The sequence below is a fragment of the Elgaria multicarinata genome, chromosome 1 (assembly GCF_023053635.1).
Source record: "Elgaria multicarinata webbii isolate HBS135686 ecotype San Diego chromosome 1, rElgMul1.1.pri, whole genome shotgun sequence".
NCBI classification, from domain to species: domain Eukaryota; kingdom Metazoa; phylum Chordata; class Lepidosauria; order Squamata; family Anguidae; genus Elgaria; species Elgaria multicarinata.
In genome coordinates this window covers 203,540,353-203,556,364 of record NC_086171.1, presented here as the reverse complement: position 1 = coordinate 203,556,364, position 16,012 = coordinate 203,540,353, and the positions used below count along the sequence as shown (strand labels likewise).

At 45.2% G+C, this 16,012-nt stretch overlaps 1 protein-coding gene across 3 annotated transcripts in view; it reads right to left on the bottom strand.

Annotated features, from left to right (window-relative positions):
* Positions 1 to 16,012, bottom strand: part of PHACTR3 (phosphatase and actin regulator 3) — a 267,435-nt gene that overhangs the window by 137,727 nt on the left and 113,696 nt on the right. The gene's annotated exons all lie outside the window — the stretch shown is intronic.

Sequence of the window (16,012 nt, the reverse complement as noted above, 5' to 3'; positions counted from 1 at the left end):
CCAAACATGGTGTGAAAAAGTCCCAGCAGATGACACAATAACCAACTGTTGACTATTTATTATTATTATTATTATTATTTATTTATTTATTTATTTATTTATTTATTTATTTATATAGCACCATCAATGTACATGGTGTTGTACAGAGTAAAACAGTAAATAGCAAGACCCTGCCGCATAGGCTTACAATCTAATAAAATCATAGTAAAACAATAAGGAGGGGAAGAGAATGCAAACAGGCACAGGGTAGGGTAAGCAGGCACAGGGTAGGGTAAAACTAACAGTATAAAGTCAGAACAAAATCAAGTTTTAAAAGCTTTAGGAAAAAGAAAAGTTTTTAGTTGAGCTTTAAAAGCTGCGATTGAACTTGTAGTTCTCAAATGTTCTGGAAGAGCGTTCCAGGCGTAAGGGGCAGCAGAAGAAAATGGACAGAGCCGAGCAAGGGAAGTAGAGGCCCTTGGGCAGGCGAGAAACATGGCATCAGAGGAGCGAAGAGCACAAGCGGGGCAATAGTGTGAGATGAGAGAGGAGAGATAGGAAGGAGCTAGACCGTGAAAAGCTTTGAAGGTTAACAGGAGAAGTTTATATTAGATTCTGAAGTGAATTGGAAGCCAATGAAGAGATTTCAGAAGCGGAGTAACATGGAGTAACAGTTGGTTATCGTGTCATCCAAACCCAGCCAAAGTGAGAATTTTAAATTTCTTAGAGCTAATGAGAGGTTCCTTCTCCACCACGCCAACTGAAAGCACTCCCTTCCACATCAATCTGGATTGGGACCACTGTGGCAGGTAAAGGGTTGTTCCCCCCCTCCTTTCTTTCTGCTTGCTTTCGCATAGTGAGGACCTGAAGACTGCCTTCCACCCTGAGGCACGAAGCAAAAGGTGTGAACCTGGGGAGAGCCCCCACCCCCTCGGGGAAATTCCAAGATGAAGACTGCCTCCCAGTCCCAGGGATGGGGTCTTCTCCAAGCTATTTGGCCTTCTTATTTATTTTATTTATTAATTAATTATTGCATTTATATTCCGCCTTTTTTCCTCCAAGGAACCCAAGGCGGCATACATAATCCTCTTCCTTTCCATGTCATCCTCACAACAACCCTGTGAGGTAGGTTGGGCTGAGAGTCTGTGACTGGCCCAAAGTGGGTTTCCATGGCTGAATGGGGCCTAGAACCCAGATCTCCCGACTCCCAGTCCAACACTTTATCCACTACACCACACTGGCTCTCCTTTACTTGAAGGGACAGCTGCCCCTCTCCCCACACCAGTTTGGATCAGATTTGTTGTGTCGGCTGTTTGTGAAAGAAATTACACAATTAGCATCATGTACAGTTTGACCCTTGGTCAAGTCAGATAAGTCATGCATCAGCATACACGCATGGGCACAGACACATAGACCAAAAATCCCTTTAAAATGAGAATATATACAAATGTGATAAAATAATTGCTGAAAAATAAAGACCACTGGTTTCAACAATGGACAGAGGAGGGGGAGAAGGAAAAGCCTTTTATTTTTCATTCAATGGTGAAGCAAAAAGGGTGGTGCAGAGGGAGAGGCCCACTCATTTCCCTAATGGCACAGAAGTACAAGAGGCTATGCTTGATAGTAGAATGGATATTTCCTTTATTTGTTACATTGATATCCTGCCTTACCTCCAAGGAGCCCAAGGTGGGATACATGACCCTCTTCCTTTCTATTTTATCCTCACAACAACACTGTGAGGTAGGTTAAGCTGATAATTAGTGGCTGGCCCAAATTCACCCAGTGAACTTCATGGCTGAGTGGGGACAAGAACCCAGATCTCCTGAGTTCCAGTTTAACAATCCAACCATTATATCACACTGGCTCTCCAGGGTGGCTATATCTAAGATCAGGATAGACCTGGATTGAGAAGAGGATTGGATACCAAAATTGGGGCAGGGATAAAACCTCAGGAAGGAGTGTCAAGAGCTCCAGGAAATGGTTGTGAACCAGTTTGGCCACATCTGTTTAGAGCAGCCTTCCTCAACCTGGGGCGCTCCAGATGTGTTGGACTGCATCTCCCAGAATGCCCCAGCCTGGCTGGGGCATTCTGGGAGTTGTAGTCCAACACATCTGGAGCGCCCCAGGTTGAGGAACCTGGTTTAGAGACACCTCCTAGTAATATGTCTTCATGTGCCCATCAATTTTATTACTAGCAAGGAACCATTGTTGGAGAAGTAATAAAGACAGCCTGGTGACAGCCAGTATCTTGAAAGAGTACAGCAGAACACCATAAATTATGGGTGTGGGTTAACACTGTTGGGATATATATGTGGGCACATTCGCATTAATTCTCAAGTGCAACGCTGGCATCCTTCACCCACAATGTCACGAGGGGGAGAATTATAAAGCAATTTGCATATTTATTTCAACAACCCATAAAATTTAAATGAGTGATACAGAACACATTTCCAAGCCATTTGTTTCTAGAATAATAACTTCATAATAATTTGTGTTGTGAGTGCCGCGTTTAAAGCAAACAACCGTAAACCATCAATTTTATTTTATAAGGGGGAAAATGCAAGCAAATTAAACAATGCGTTTAGAGCTAAATGTGGAGGTCAAAATTTGAAGAAAATTGGAAATAGTGGGTTGGATCGAATCATACTTAGAGTAGGCCCATTGAAACCAAAAGGACAGGTTTGTAATAACTATGGGTCTTTTCTATGGATGACTAAACCTCGAATCAACCCATTTTAAAGTTTGGCATGATCCTATGCATGTTTAGAGGGAGAAAGGGGCCTTTTTTCTGTCTAAGCAGACATAGGATTGTGCCCTAAGTAACTGTTGTTGAAAAAAAAAAGTTAAATCAAAGACAAATGATTAACTGTAGACAATTTAAATTCATAGGGCTGAATCCATACTTTGTCATGTTTAGAGCAGCCCCATTGAAATCAATGGAATATTAGTCATGACTAATTCTAAACATGACTACTGGTAAGTCTAGATCCAATCCATAATTTCATTAGCAGAAGCAATCTAAAAACAGTTTCACAAGATCAATGGTTAAATAGATATTAGTGGCCTGACTTCTTAGAAAAGAAGACTAAGGCTGCAATCCTGTACTCTCAAAGTTGGGAGTAAGTCCTGTTGAGCTCAAGGGGGGGGGCTTACTTCTGAATAGACATGCATAGGGTTGCACTGTAAAGATGCAATTGTATACATGCGTATCTGGGAATCAGTTCTGCTGAACGCAATGGGTCATGTATGTCTGAGTAGACATGCATAGGTATTAGCACTATGCCAGCACATCTAAGGACTTTTACGATCAATTGACTTTAATGGGGATGTTGAACACATCATTCTTCCCTTGTCAGTGTGCCTCCTATCAAGGAAGGGGAGGTGGTGGTAGAGGCCTGTGTTAAGGCCCAAAGGAATGGCAGCCAGGGCTGCGCAGAGGGGGGTGGCTGTGGGGCCAGTTGGCATGGGCCTATGATTTTGAGGGGGGCAACTCCGAGTCCCCCTGGGCAAAGTTGCTTGATTTTTCTGTTGTTGATTATGAATTTGCCCAAAGAAAAGCACGTAAAGCATTTCTGGATGTGAAGAAGTGATGTCTTTTATACATCTTGAATAAAAGTGCTTGCCATTAACTTTTTTATAAATTGTTCTAGTTCATATGTATTTAGAACTGATTAAAAAAATACTTAATGAGCAGTTTGAAATGGGGGCTACATTTCCTATCTGGCCCGGGCCTATTGCCAGCTCTGACCGGCCCTGATGGCAGCTCACAAGGTAAGTGAGGGTATCTCCAAATGATTTGGCTGGAGGATTGGTACTGAGACCGTAGCAAAAACTGTGCCTGAGATCATAGAATCATAGAATAGCAGAGTTGGAAGGGGCCTACAAGGCCATCGAGTCCAACCCCCTGCTCAATGCAGGAATCCACCCTAAAGCATCCCTGACAGATGGTAGTCCAGCTGCCTCTTGAAGGCCTCTAGTGTGGGAGAGCCCACAACCTCCCTAGGTAACTGATTCCATTGTCGCACTGCTCTAACAGTCAGGAAGTTTTTCCTAATGTCCAGCTGAATCTGGCTTCCTTTAACTTGAGCCCATTATTCCATGTCCTGCACTCTGGGAGGATCGAGAAGAGATCCTGGCCCTCCTCTGGGTGACAACCTTTTAAGTATTTGAAGAGTGCTATCATGTCTCCCCTCAATAGATATGTACTGCTTTCAGCCTGGCAGTCTCAGGCAATTGCCAGGTCAAAACTGCCCAAAGTTACTTTTATCCTGATGGGAATGATTAGTAGCTTTAAGAATTGGCACTCAATTTGCTCGCTTCCCTCTTCCATCACTAGGGACGTATGGATTTTGTTAATCCAGTCCATCTGTGTTTCACAAATCGCCGGGGTCCTTTCTTTTCATCGTCTGCTCGTGGATGGAATCAGGTTGCTTGTACGTGAATTTTGTCCATTTGCATAGGCACATTAACAAAATTGCGCAGCCCCCCCCCCAAAAAAAAGTATGAGAATGGTCTGCAAGCCTGCGGAATCAATGCAACTCGGAAAAGGCTTGTCTGCTGCAGAATCCACAGGTCAAATTCATAGAAATCCAAACTCATTTGAAGTTGTTGGATATTTCTCTGATGCCCTTATCCTTCCATCCCCACCTCCTTTCCTGCCTTTTGTGTCACTTCTTTTGAGATGGTAAGCCTGAAGGCATGGACCATCTTCTTTTTATTGATCTGTAAACCACTCTGGAAGCCTTTTCAGCTGAAATGCGAAGGAAAAATACTTTACATATCTAAATCGAACATCTCGTTTCAGTTAAACAGTAGAAATTCACATATAAACTTCTCTTGTTGACCTTCAAAGCTTTTCACGGTCTAGCTCCGCCCTATCTCTCCTCTCTCATCTCACACTATTGCCCCACTCGTGCTCTTCGCTCCTCTGATGTCATGTTTCTCACCTGCCCAAGGGTCTCTACTTCCCTTGCTCGGCTTCGTCCATTCTCTTCTGCTGCCCCTTATGCCTGGAACGCTCTTCCAGAACATTTGAGAACTACAAGTTCAATCGCAGCTTTTAAAGCTCAACTAAAAACCTTTCTTTTTCCTAAAGCTTTTAAAACTTGATGTTGTGCAGACTTTATACTGTTAGTTTTACCCTACCCTGTGCCTGCTTACCCTACCCTGTGCCTGTTTGCATTCTCTTCCCCTCCTTATTGTTTTACTATGATTTTATTAGATTGTAAGCCTATGCGGCAGGGTCTTGCTATTTACTGTTTTACTCTGTACAGCACCATGTACATTGATGGTGCTATATAAATAAATAAATAAATAATAATAATAAATAGTCAAGAGTTGGTTATTGTGTCATCTGCTGGGACTTTTTCACACCATGTTTGGTTATTCGACTTAGACTGTTAACAGACTTTAGACTGTTAGTTATACTGTTAGTTTTTCCCTACCCTGTGCCTGTTTACCCTACCCAGTGCCTGTTTGCATTCTCTCCCCCTCCTTATTGCTTTACTATGACTTTATTAGAATGTAAGCCTATGCGGCAGGGTCTTGCTATTTACTGTTTTACTCTGTACAGCACCATGTACATTGATGGTGCTATGTAAATAAATAAATAAATAAATAAATAAATAATAATAATAAATCCATTACAACATACAAGGTTCTCCTCCCCCTCTGGAAAAGCTTCCCAGACTCCCATTTGTATGCTAAGGAGCTGGAAGGGACACACAAGGACACATTTATGTGAAAAGGGTGAAAAAATCATCTTTCCTTAGTTCCATTTACTCCCATAGCTGACTACTGCCACAGTACAGACAGCATGACCAAGCTGGTCTTCACACTGGCCAGGTTGCCAAAGTATTAATTCCTTCATTGCTTTAAGTCATCCTCTCCTCCTGTTCATTCACAGGGCTAGCAGTGTGCTGCATGTAATATAGACAGGAAGTGTAATAAGGCACCACGGATCTAGGGACCAGGGAACCTGGCACCAGGAAGAGTGGCACTGGATCAGAGCAAAGGCCTATGTAACTACTCAGCATTCTGCTCACGCAATGGCCAACCAGATGCCCACAAGCAAGAACAACCTCCCACTCATGTTGCCTAGCAAATGGTTTTCAGAGGCATACTTCAAGTGCTTTACTCTCTATTCCATGGTAGTAACCTGCCAGGAGAGGATAGGGATGGGAGGACCTGGGATGTTCAAGCTCACTGAAATTCCCCCAATGCCACTTGTTTTGGCTCACTCCCATTTTGGTTTGCAACCTGTTTTTCTGTTTGGGCATGTCTACACTGGGGAGGGAAGGGGGGAGAATCTCGCAATACGCTGATTGCGAGATCCTCCCTTTTGTCCACACACGGTGTGTGACATCCAGGGAGGAAGGAGGACGTTGCACCCGCCATTTTGTTTTTGTTTTTGTTTTTACTGAAGAGGAGTGCATGAGTGCTCCAACAAAAATGTCAGTTTTTTTTTTAAAAAAAACACTGCTCCCTCTCCGCCCACCCCAATGGACACGGAGAACCTGAAGAGCTCCATGCCCCATGCCCCATTTACTCATGAGGAGCCAGGACAAAACCAAGATGGCCGCCCACATCTCCCACGGTCTCCAGATGATCCTAAGACCACAGGAAAAATCAGGCTAAAAGCCGCCCCGGTTATCCCGGAAATGGAGAGATCTTCCCTCCCTGCCCCCAGGATCTCGTGTGCATCATGTGGATGCACAGGGATGATCCCAGGGCGATCCCCAGGATAAGGCATGGTCTAGACATGCCTCATGTTGCAATGGAAGAAGTGCATATTTTGAATGAGAAAAGTGTGCCAACAGGGTGGAGTGTTTCCCTGCCCCCTGAACTGTGAGGAGTTGGGGGGAAAACACAGCAAAGACTTCACCTGAAAGATCATCAATTACACCACAGCAGAGGGCTCCATTTGGCTGGGAGCCTACCCTACAGTGTATTAAGCATAGGGCTTAATCAGCTCCAGAATGCAGGCTGTCTCCTTGTCAGGGCAGGCAATGCCACCTTCACACTTGGTCTCCACTGTAAGGTGCAGCACACATTTTCCAGACACAGCCCCTGCCCTTAGCTATCAGCATCAGCGCTACGGCTTGAGCAATCCCTCTTGTCCCAAGGGTTCCTCATGCATGTAAGTGGCGGCTGGAAGAGCTGGCTGGTTTCTGATGACGTCTTGGCAGATTGCTGACCCTACAAAGTGTCAATCGAGGACTGAGGATGGGTTCCTTCTACAAGTCAGTGCCTTAAGCATCCTGCCAGGCTGGTTGATTGACAGTCTCTTGTAACGCAAGACTACGGTGACAACTGTGTTTGATAGAGACAAAGCCAGGAGCAGGTCAATAATCTATCCCTTGCAATATCTATTCCTTGCCCTTAATATATTTACAAGGATCTCCCCCTAAATACTGCTGCAGTGAACCATGGTTTGATCATAGTACTGCAAAATCAGAGCTAGAACGAGAAAGGAAATGCACATTCAACCAATGTATAGTCATCCAACTCCATCTCTCATACTCTTCCACATTTATTGCCACCCAGCATGTTTGATAAGCATCCTTAAATTTCATCCTATAGAAAATGATAGTTCTTGCAATGAATATTTACCTCCACACCATATTTTCCTCTAACTGAGAGAACTAAAGTAGTCTAGTACTTAACAAAATGACTTTTGAGATTATGTGCATGTCTATACCTGCCTTTTCGCCTGGGATCATCCTGGGATCATCCCGGGATCGTCCCTGTGCATCCAAATGACACACAGGGGATCCCAGGAGCAGGCAGGGACAATCCCTCCATTTTCCTGGGATAATCCTTAGGTTTAGAAAGGGCCCAAGTCTCCTCCACAATTTTCTCGAGCCTTTGTCTCTTCCACCTAGCCTTTCCTTATCTTTCTCTTTTGCAGTCCATTGCCTGCTTTCCAGCCTTCCTGCAACCACTTTGCCTCTGGGCTCCCTGCCCATTTTTCCTAGTGTCATAGGCCATTTCTACACCTGTCGTTTTTCCTGGGATCATCCCGGGGTCATCCCTGTGCATGCAAATGACACACAGGGGATCCCGGGAGTAGGCAGGGATGATCCCTCCATTTTTCCTGGGAAAACCCTTAGGTGTATAAGGGGCCCAGGATATTCATGGTTCATGTCCCAGTTCGCTCCCTTCCTTTTTTTTTAACCCCTAAAATATCAAAATCTAAATTGTAAAATTCCTTGGGGCAGGGGAACAAGACCTGTTCTTTTTTTGCTTATGTAACCCTGTAGAGCACAATATGGTGCTATAATAAATGAATAAACTAAAAAAGAGATGCCCCTATATTCTGACAAAGCACGCACACTCAACTCATCCTTACCATCAGTTTTAATTTGTTGTCACCCAAAGCTTTGTGGTGCACCAAGGGTAATTAACTGGAATTATGCAAACCTAAACACAAACTCCCACTAACAAAGAGCCTATCAAAATCCCAAGGCAGAGAAGACATATTATATACAGTAGTTTCTTCTTTTTTCCTTTTGAAAAGCAAAGCGGTCTGCCTTGAGGACACTGATTTGCAAGCCATGTCACCATGAATTTTGCAGAGTCAAGAAAAGATTAAGATCTGAGTCCTTCCCAAGTGTGACTCAGTCAAGGCAAACTCACGTGGCTGTGCTCTTTCCTTGTCCTCCACTCTAGGGCAAGTGGAACAAACAGAAACTGTGAGGCCAAATGATCCCTTGGGTTTCTAGGAAGGTACATCTGAAAACTCCTGATTTAGACAGCTACATCTCAGCCAAAGCATAGCATGGAATTGGAGAACACTTTCACATATGATGCTTTAACCACCACCACCACCACCATCATCATCATCTTGCATTTCAGTAGCTGCTATTTCATGTAATGCCCACTTTGACCAAAATCTTCCAGTTCCATATGAACAACATTCACACATGCATACAAAGAGCATAAGGGAAGCTCTAGAGTATTTTTGGAATTATGGGCGAGCAACACATATTTTCTATGCTGTAAAGAAAACGGGGAGAGGGTTATAGCTCTCTAGTCTCTTGGGTAACCCCTTTTGATAACCCCTTTTATTTGGGTCTGTGTGTGTGTGTGTGTGTGTGTGTGTGTGTGTGTGTGTGTATATATATATATATATATATATTCCTTGTTAGATGCTTTGAACATTTTGGAAATGTGGAAATGAATGAACTAATTAAATAAAGAAATCTGTACTTTTCAGAAGTCTGGAGGGGGGCATGATTTACCTAAAGTTCATTTATTAATAATATGTATACAGTTGGAAGATTCAGGGGTTAATAGATTTAATTAAACTCCCCACTTGACCTCCCCAGTAGGGATTACTACCATGAGGAAATCCACGATGACAGAGCTCCACAGAGCCCCTGACTTGTCTTGCATTTGTGAACTTTGCCAGCATTTGTTTATTTGCAAGTTGGGATTTGCAAATCACAGCTATTAATAGCACAATTTGCACAAAATCCCAGGCTCCAATGGACTATTTATGTCTGCAATTTTGAATAAATGGGGCTTTTTACAGCTGCGATTTTGCACAAAGCATGATTTCGGTACATTTACAGTCAAAATTTTGCGCAAGTTATGATTTTCGCAAATAAAAATACCCTGGACAATGCGATGAGTTGGGACAGCTTGCAGATGAATGAGACAGAGTCTGGGGGTGGGGGTGGGGAGCTGGTGAAAACTCGCCAAGTTCTACCTGCCAAACGGATTCCTCTGACATTCCACCTCCACACTCAAATCATGCAAACACATTACGGAGCTCACCCAGTTTTCACACCAGTAAGAATATAAGAAGTGCCATGATGGATCAGACCGAGGGTCCATCTAGTCCAGCATTCTATTCACACAGGCCTTAGCTAGACCTACCTGTTAGTCCACCACAGAGGAGTGAAGATCTCGCAATGGTTTTATCACAAGATCCCTCCTCTGTTCACATGCGGCGCGCAATGACCTCAGAGGGGGAGGCGTCGTGCCCGCCATTTTTTTTCTTAAAGTGATTTTTTAGAAGAAAAAAAATATTTTCCCCGCTCCCTCCACCCCCCATGTGCGCAGTGCTCCAGAGGTGCTCTGCGCCCCGTGAGCATGTCATGGCTCCTCGCTAGGAACCGCGATGAGCTGTGACAAGCCGGAGACAGTGGAAAAAATGGGCCTAAAGGGTAGGGCGAGATCCCAGGGCAAGGGAGGGATCATCCCTCCCGGATCCTGGGATCCCCTGTGCATCATGTGGATGCACAGAGATGATCTCGGGGATCACCCCAGGATAAAGCCCCATCTAGCTATGGCCAAAGTCTTCACTGAAAGGCATGACACAGGTTATGCTCAAAGAAAAGAAGGGGGCCATGAGAAGCAATCATCATCCCACACATATAAGGCACACATATAATGGTGTTGCTTATAATTCAGACATACAAGTTTCTTTCTGACCAGCCGTGGCAAAGCTGACATGTCACTTTTAGCAGCATTTGAGAGAGCTCAGCTGAGGTGAGAAGACATTAATCGGGAAGCTTTCACGACATTGCTAGCAACCTGTCAAGCGGTAGTCATACTTCTTAAGTTTTTTTTCCTTTTAATGCACCATGGGACATGGCTGGCTCATAAAAAATAAAAAATAAAAAAGCCAGGATGCTGTTGCAATAACTGGACAGGGGACTTCCTTGCCATTGACCAATGGTTGAAGAAAACTTGGATTCATAGAATCATAGAATCATAGAATAGCAGAGTTGGAAGGGGCCCACAAGGCCATTGAGTCCAACCCCCTGCTCAATGCAGGAATCCACCCTAAAGCATCCCTGACAGATGGTTGTCCAGCTGCCTCTTGAAGGCCTCTAGGGTGGGAGAGCCCACAACCTCCCTAGGTAACTGATTCCATTGTCGTACTGCTCTAACAGTCAGGAAGTTTTTCCTGATGTCCAGCTGGAATCTGGCTTCCTGTAACTTGAGCCCGTTATTCCGTGTCCTGCACTCTGGGAGGATCGAGAAGAGATCCTGGCCCTCCTCAGTGTGACAACCTTTTAAGTATTTGAAGAGTGTTATCCTGTCTCCCCTCAATCTTCTCTTCTCCAGGCTAAACATGCCCAGTTCTTTCAGTCTCTCTTCATAGGGCCTTGTTTCCAGACCCCTGATCATCCTGGTTGCCCTCCTCTGAACACGCTCCAGCTTGTCTGCATCCTTCTTGAATTGTGGAGCCCAGAACTGGACGCAATACTCTAGATGAGGCCTAACCAGGGCCGAATAGAGAGGAACCAGTACCTCACGTGATTTGGAAGCTATACTTCTATTAATGCAGCCCAAAATAGCATTTGCCTTTCTTGCAGCCATATTGCACTGTTGGCTCATATTCAGCTTGCGATCTACAACAATTCCAAGATCCTTCTCGTCTGTAGTATTGCTGAGCCAAGTATCCCCCATCTTGTAACTGTGCATTCACAGAAAGACAGATATTGGCAGTAAAACAGAAGACGGGGAGGCTCTGTTCAAGAGACAGTTCCAAGGCTAGAATTAATACATAGTCAAGTCCAACATTAGATTCCAAGCCGCAATCTCTACGGTACAGATTTCAAGACAGACAAAAGTCCAAGAAGTCCAGGCAAGGAAGCATTCCAGGCAATCAAAGACAAAGGTACATGATTCAAAAATAAACAGGAGTTCATAATAAGTCCAGGTGATACAAGGCAGACATGAGGTCATGAAAAGTCCAGGCAAAAAATGCATTTGGCGCAAATAGAGGCAACATTGTTCCGAGCAAAGGTTCTATAGTCTCTGCACTGGCTTAAATATAGGAAAGGGGTTACTAAAGCCCCCCGTGCTGGACTACATGGACCCTTGGTCTGAACCAGCACAGCACTTCTTACGTTCTTATATCCTAATCTTTCCCGGCAGGGGAATCTGGCTCATAAACAATCATTACTAGGGATGTGCTCCGCTTCTAATCGGACCGGCAAATTAGAAGCGGAGCGGGTTGCTTCACCTCCCCTTAAGGCGGAGGCGAAGAGGATTGGGGGGCCGGTGGAGCGTGGCGAAGAGGATCGAGGTGAAGGCGGATCCTTCGCCTCGATCCGGAGCTCCGCCGGAAAGGTAAGTGGGGTTTACAGGGCCCTGCCGCTGTCACTGTCGCCCATGCGGCGACAGCGGCAGGGCCCGGTAACCACCCCTTCCTCTCCCTTACCTGCCTCCGTCCGCGGTCCCTCGGCTTCTTCAATTGAGCCCGCGGTTCAACCAGGAAGTCTAGGCCGCACTTGCGGCCCAGACTTCCTGGCTGAACCGCGGGCTCAATTGAAGAAGCTGACGGACCACGGACGGAGGCATGTAAGGCCCCCCTCTCCCTTGGTCCCTTACCGGGCTCTGCTGCAGTCACTGGGCGGCGACGGCGGCAGGGCCCAGTAAACCACCCCGCCCTCCTCTCCCGGCCTTACCTGGCACCACTCCCCTCCACTGCGGTGCTCCGATTCGGAGCCGGAGCTCCGCAGCGAAGAGGAGCGGAGTATGGGCGGAGCGGCGCGGAGCGGGCTGATATGAAATTTTTGGATCGGCCAGCGGGGCAGAGCAGGGGGTCCGTGCACACCCCTAATCATTACATTGGAGAGGTGGTCTCTGTTCTGTCCTTTTGAGTTGATGAATCCACTAAGGTGACACCCCCAAAGTCCCTTCCCCTGAAGAGTCCTCCTCCTGCTTGGATCCCAACACACGATTTCTCTGACTGTTAATCAGAGATCTGATTCAAGACTGTGTTCAGCAGCTTTGGTAGGGAGCATCACCCTCCTTCAGGCTGCAGTCAGATGGGAAGCCGAGCAGAATCAGGCTCTCTGGCCCTCAGCTTCCCATCAGTGGTCTGGGTATTAAATCATTCTGCTAAGCCTGTATCAGCTTAAGATTCCAACACTGTAAGGCTAGGCCTGACAACACCTGAACAGCAGACTGAGCAAAGCACCCAGCTCACCCTGTCACAGGCTTCTCCACTAAGGTGAAGAGCGTGTCTATTTAAATTATTGTAATGATTTTAACATCTGTATCTCTACATACATATTAGCACATGCAAATTTTAAGCAAATCAGTGTCCTTTTTTGTCCTCTTTTTTTATAATGTTTTTCCTCTTTGGGGGCAATGCCCACGTAGACACTCTAGAATGCCCCCACACACACACACACTTAATTTTCCAGGTACTACCTTAAGAATATTGCAGGCATAAAAAATGTTCAAGAAAGCAAGAATATCCAGGAGTGTGGGAAAGGAAAGCATGGAAACTCCTCATTTGTTGTCTGTTTTATGCCTTATGTTCAGTTAATGGTTCTAAATTGCATGGCCAATGGCTCGGTGCAAATAAAATTTGTTTTGATTTGAGAGCATGGAAACAAAAAGGAGCCGGAAATTAAGGCTGCCTTGATTTTCAGCTGTGAAATGGTGGAGGGCGGATGCTGACATGAGACTCTGCACCCGGGACTTCAGTCTGGAAGTGGCCTTGTTTGTTTCTCTCTCGCCTCCTCCCTCCAGAAACAAGTGGGTTTTGGAAGCTACAGTAGGGTGACCATATGAAAAGGAGGACAGGGCTCCTGTATCTTTAACAGTTGCATAGAAAAGGGAATTTCAGCAGGTGTCATTTGTATATATGGAGAACCTGGTGAAATCCCCTCTCCATCACAACAGTTAAAGGTGCAGGAGCTATACTAGAGTGACCAGATATGAAAGAGGGCAGGGCTCCTGCAGCTTTAACTGCTGTGACGAAGAGGGAATTTCACCAGGTTCTCTCTATATACAAATAACACCTGCTGAAATTTCCTTTTCAATACAACGGTTAAAGATTCAGGAGCCCTGTCCTCCTTTTCATATGGTCACCCTAAGCAGCTACAGAATTCTAGTTTGCTTGCAGTAATGGGTGCTTGGGAGTGTGAATATGGCCGTTCCCTCTCCTACCAGCATCTCCATCCCTGGCTGTAGGAGCTCAGTCAAGATAAGGCAGCAATTAGTTCTTGTTATTTTTTGGGGAGAGCAATCAATTCGTTGCCTTGCCTACCAGAACTATTCTCTCTCTCTCTCTCTCTCTCTCTCTCTTGCTCACTTTCATGGGTAGATTCAAGAGCGGTTGCTCAGAAAAACAGTTGCAATTACTCATCTACAGCTCCACAGGAGAAAACCCGGACCCCTCCAAAGCATTCTCTTTACCACATTGTTTCCCATTGCTTCAGGTCTTTTAGTCATGTGACTCTTATTAGGATGATGATGATGATGATGATGATGATGATGATGATGATGATGATGACATATTTATATAGCATCCTCAGTATGCATCGTGCTTGACAGAGAAAAATAACGAGACAGAGAGACAAGTCCGTGCCCCAAGGAGTTTGACATCTAGAATTAGGCTGTTTTCAGGGGAGACCGTGCTGAGAGTGGAGGGAGAAAGTGGAAAGGATAATATGCAATGACTGTAAGTATTACACATAATTCAGTTTTGGTTCAGTTGAGGACTAAGGAGTTAACCCACAGGCTTAAGGAAAGAGGTGGGATTTGAAGTCAGAGGCAGTCTGAAAAGGAAGACACACACACACACACACACACAGAGAGAGAGAGAGAGAGAGAGAGAGAGAGAGAGAGAGAGAGAGAAGTGGCCAATGACCCTACCTATAATGCAAGAAGAAATCCACCATGTTGAGCGCCCATGGAGGAGTAGGCCACAAATTAGAAAAGGATGGGGGGAGGTTATTTATCAAAGAGTTCCATGACAAGCAGCTGGCCAGGACAAGGGGCTTTCAGTCAAAATCAATTTGGTGTGTACATTTTTGGAAAGAAAAACAAACTCATCTCCCAGAAACCTGTTTGCTTTGTGTTGCGCCTTTCATTCTTGCCAGCAAAAGTCCTTGTCTGCCAGGCATGTGGCTGGTTTGTATTTTTTTATATACTGAATTTAAAAGAAGAAGCATTCCACCTCCTGTGTCATAATGTGGCTTTTTGGCTGCACTGAGCAATTCCAAGGTTTTGCAACCAGCCTGCAGAGGCATAATGGTTCTCATACTACAGGGGGGATTCTACATGTCGTACTGAGGGCGCTTGCATGCGCCCCCAGTGCACCCCCAAAGCGATCGTGTAGCTTGCCTGTTCGAAGAGACGAGGAAGAGGCGGAGCAGGAGGCGGCTGGGGAATCCGGCAAAAGAGCCAGCCGGGTCGGAGAGCTTCTTCCGCTCTCCACCCCGCCTTCTTCCACCGAGCTCTCCGACCCGGCCGGCGAGGAGGTAGATGGGCGGCGGCAGTGGCAAGGACGCGGCCGGATTCCCCAGCTGCCTCCTGCTCCGCCTCTTCCTCATTTCTTCGAACAGGCAAGCTACACGATCGCTTTGGGGGCGCACTGGGGGCGCATGCAAGCGCCCTCAGTACGACGTGTAGAATCCCCGCAGGTTAGTGTATAACCGTTCTGGCTGGTACCCATCCATAGCCTTTATCCTCTATGAATTTGTCTAATCCACCTTTAAAGCCATCCCAACTGGTAGCCATCGCTACATCTTGTGGCAGCAAACTCCACAGTTTGACTATGCACTGTATGAAGACGTACTTATTTTATTTTACTCATTTATTAATTGCGACTGAACGAATAAACAACAACCCAGACTGTGGAATGGCCTGCCTGGAGAGATTCACCAACTTAACGGTCTTTCTGAATTTAAGAATGCCATAAAGACTGATCTCTTCTGGCAGGCCTATCCAGTCGAATTTTAAGATGTCTGCTTGTTATTTTAATAATGTATTAGTTTTATATGTTTTTAATCAGTTTTATGTATTTTGTAGTATTTTTGTATTCAGTGTTGTTCTTTGCCTCTATCCAGAGGGACAGGCAGGTAAGAAATCTATTATTATTATTATTATTATTATTATTATTATTATTATTATTATCATCATCATCATCATCATCATCATCAATATCCAGCCTTTTTTTCCTCTAAGGAACCTAAGGCAGCATACATAATCCTTCTCCTCCTTTCTATTTTATCATCACAACAACAACCCTGTGAGGTAGGTAAGTCACCCAGTG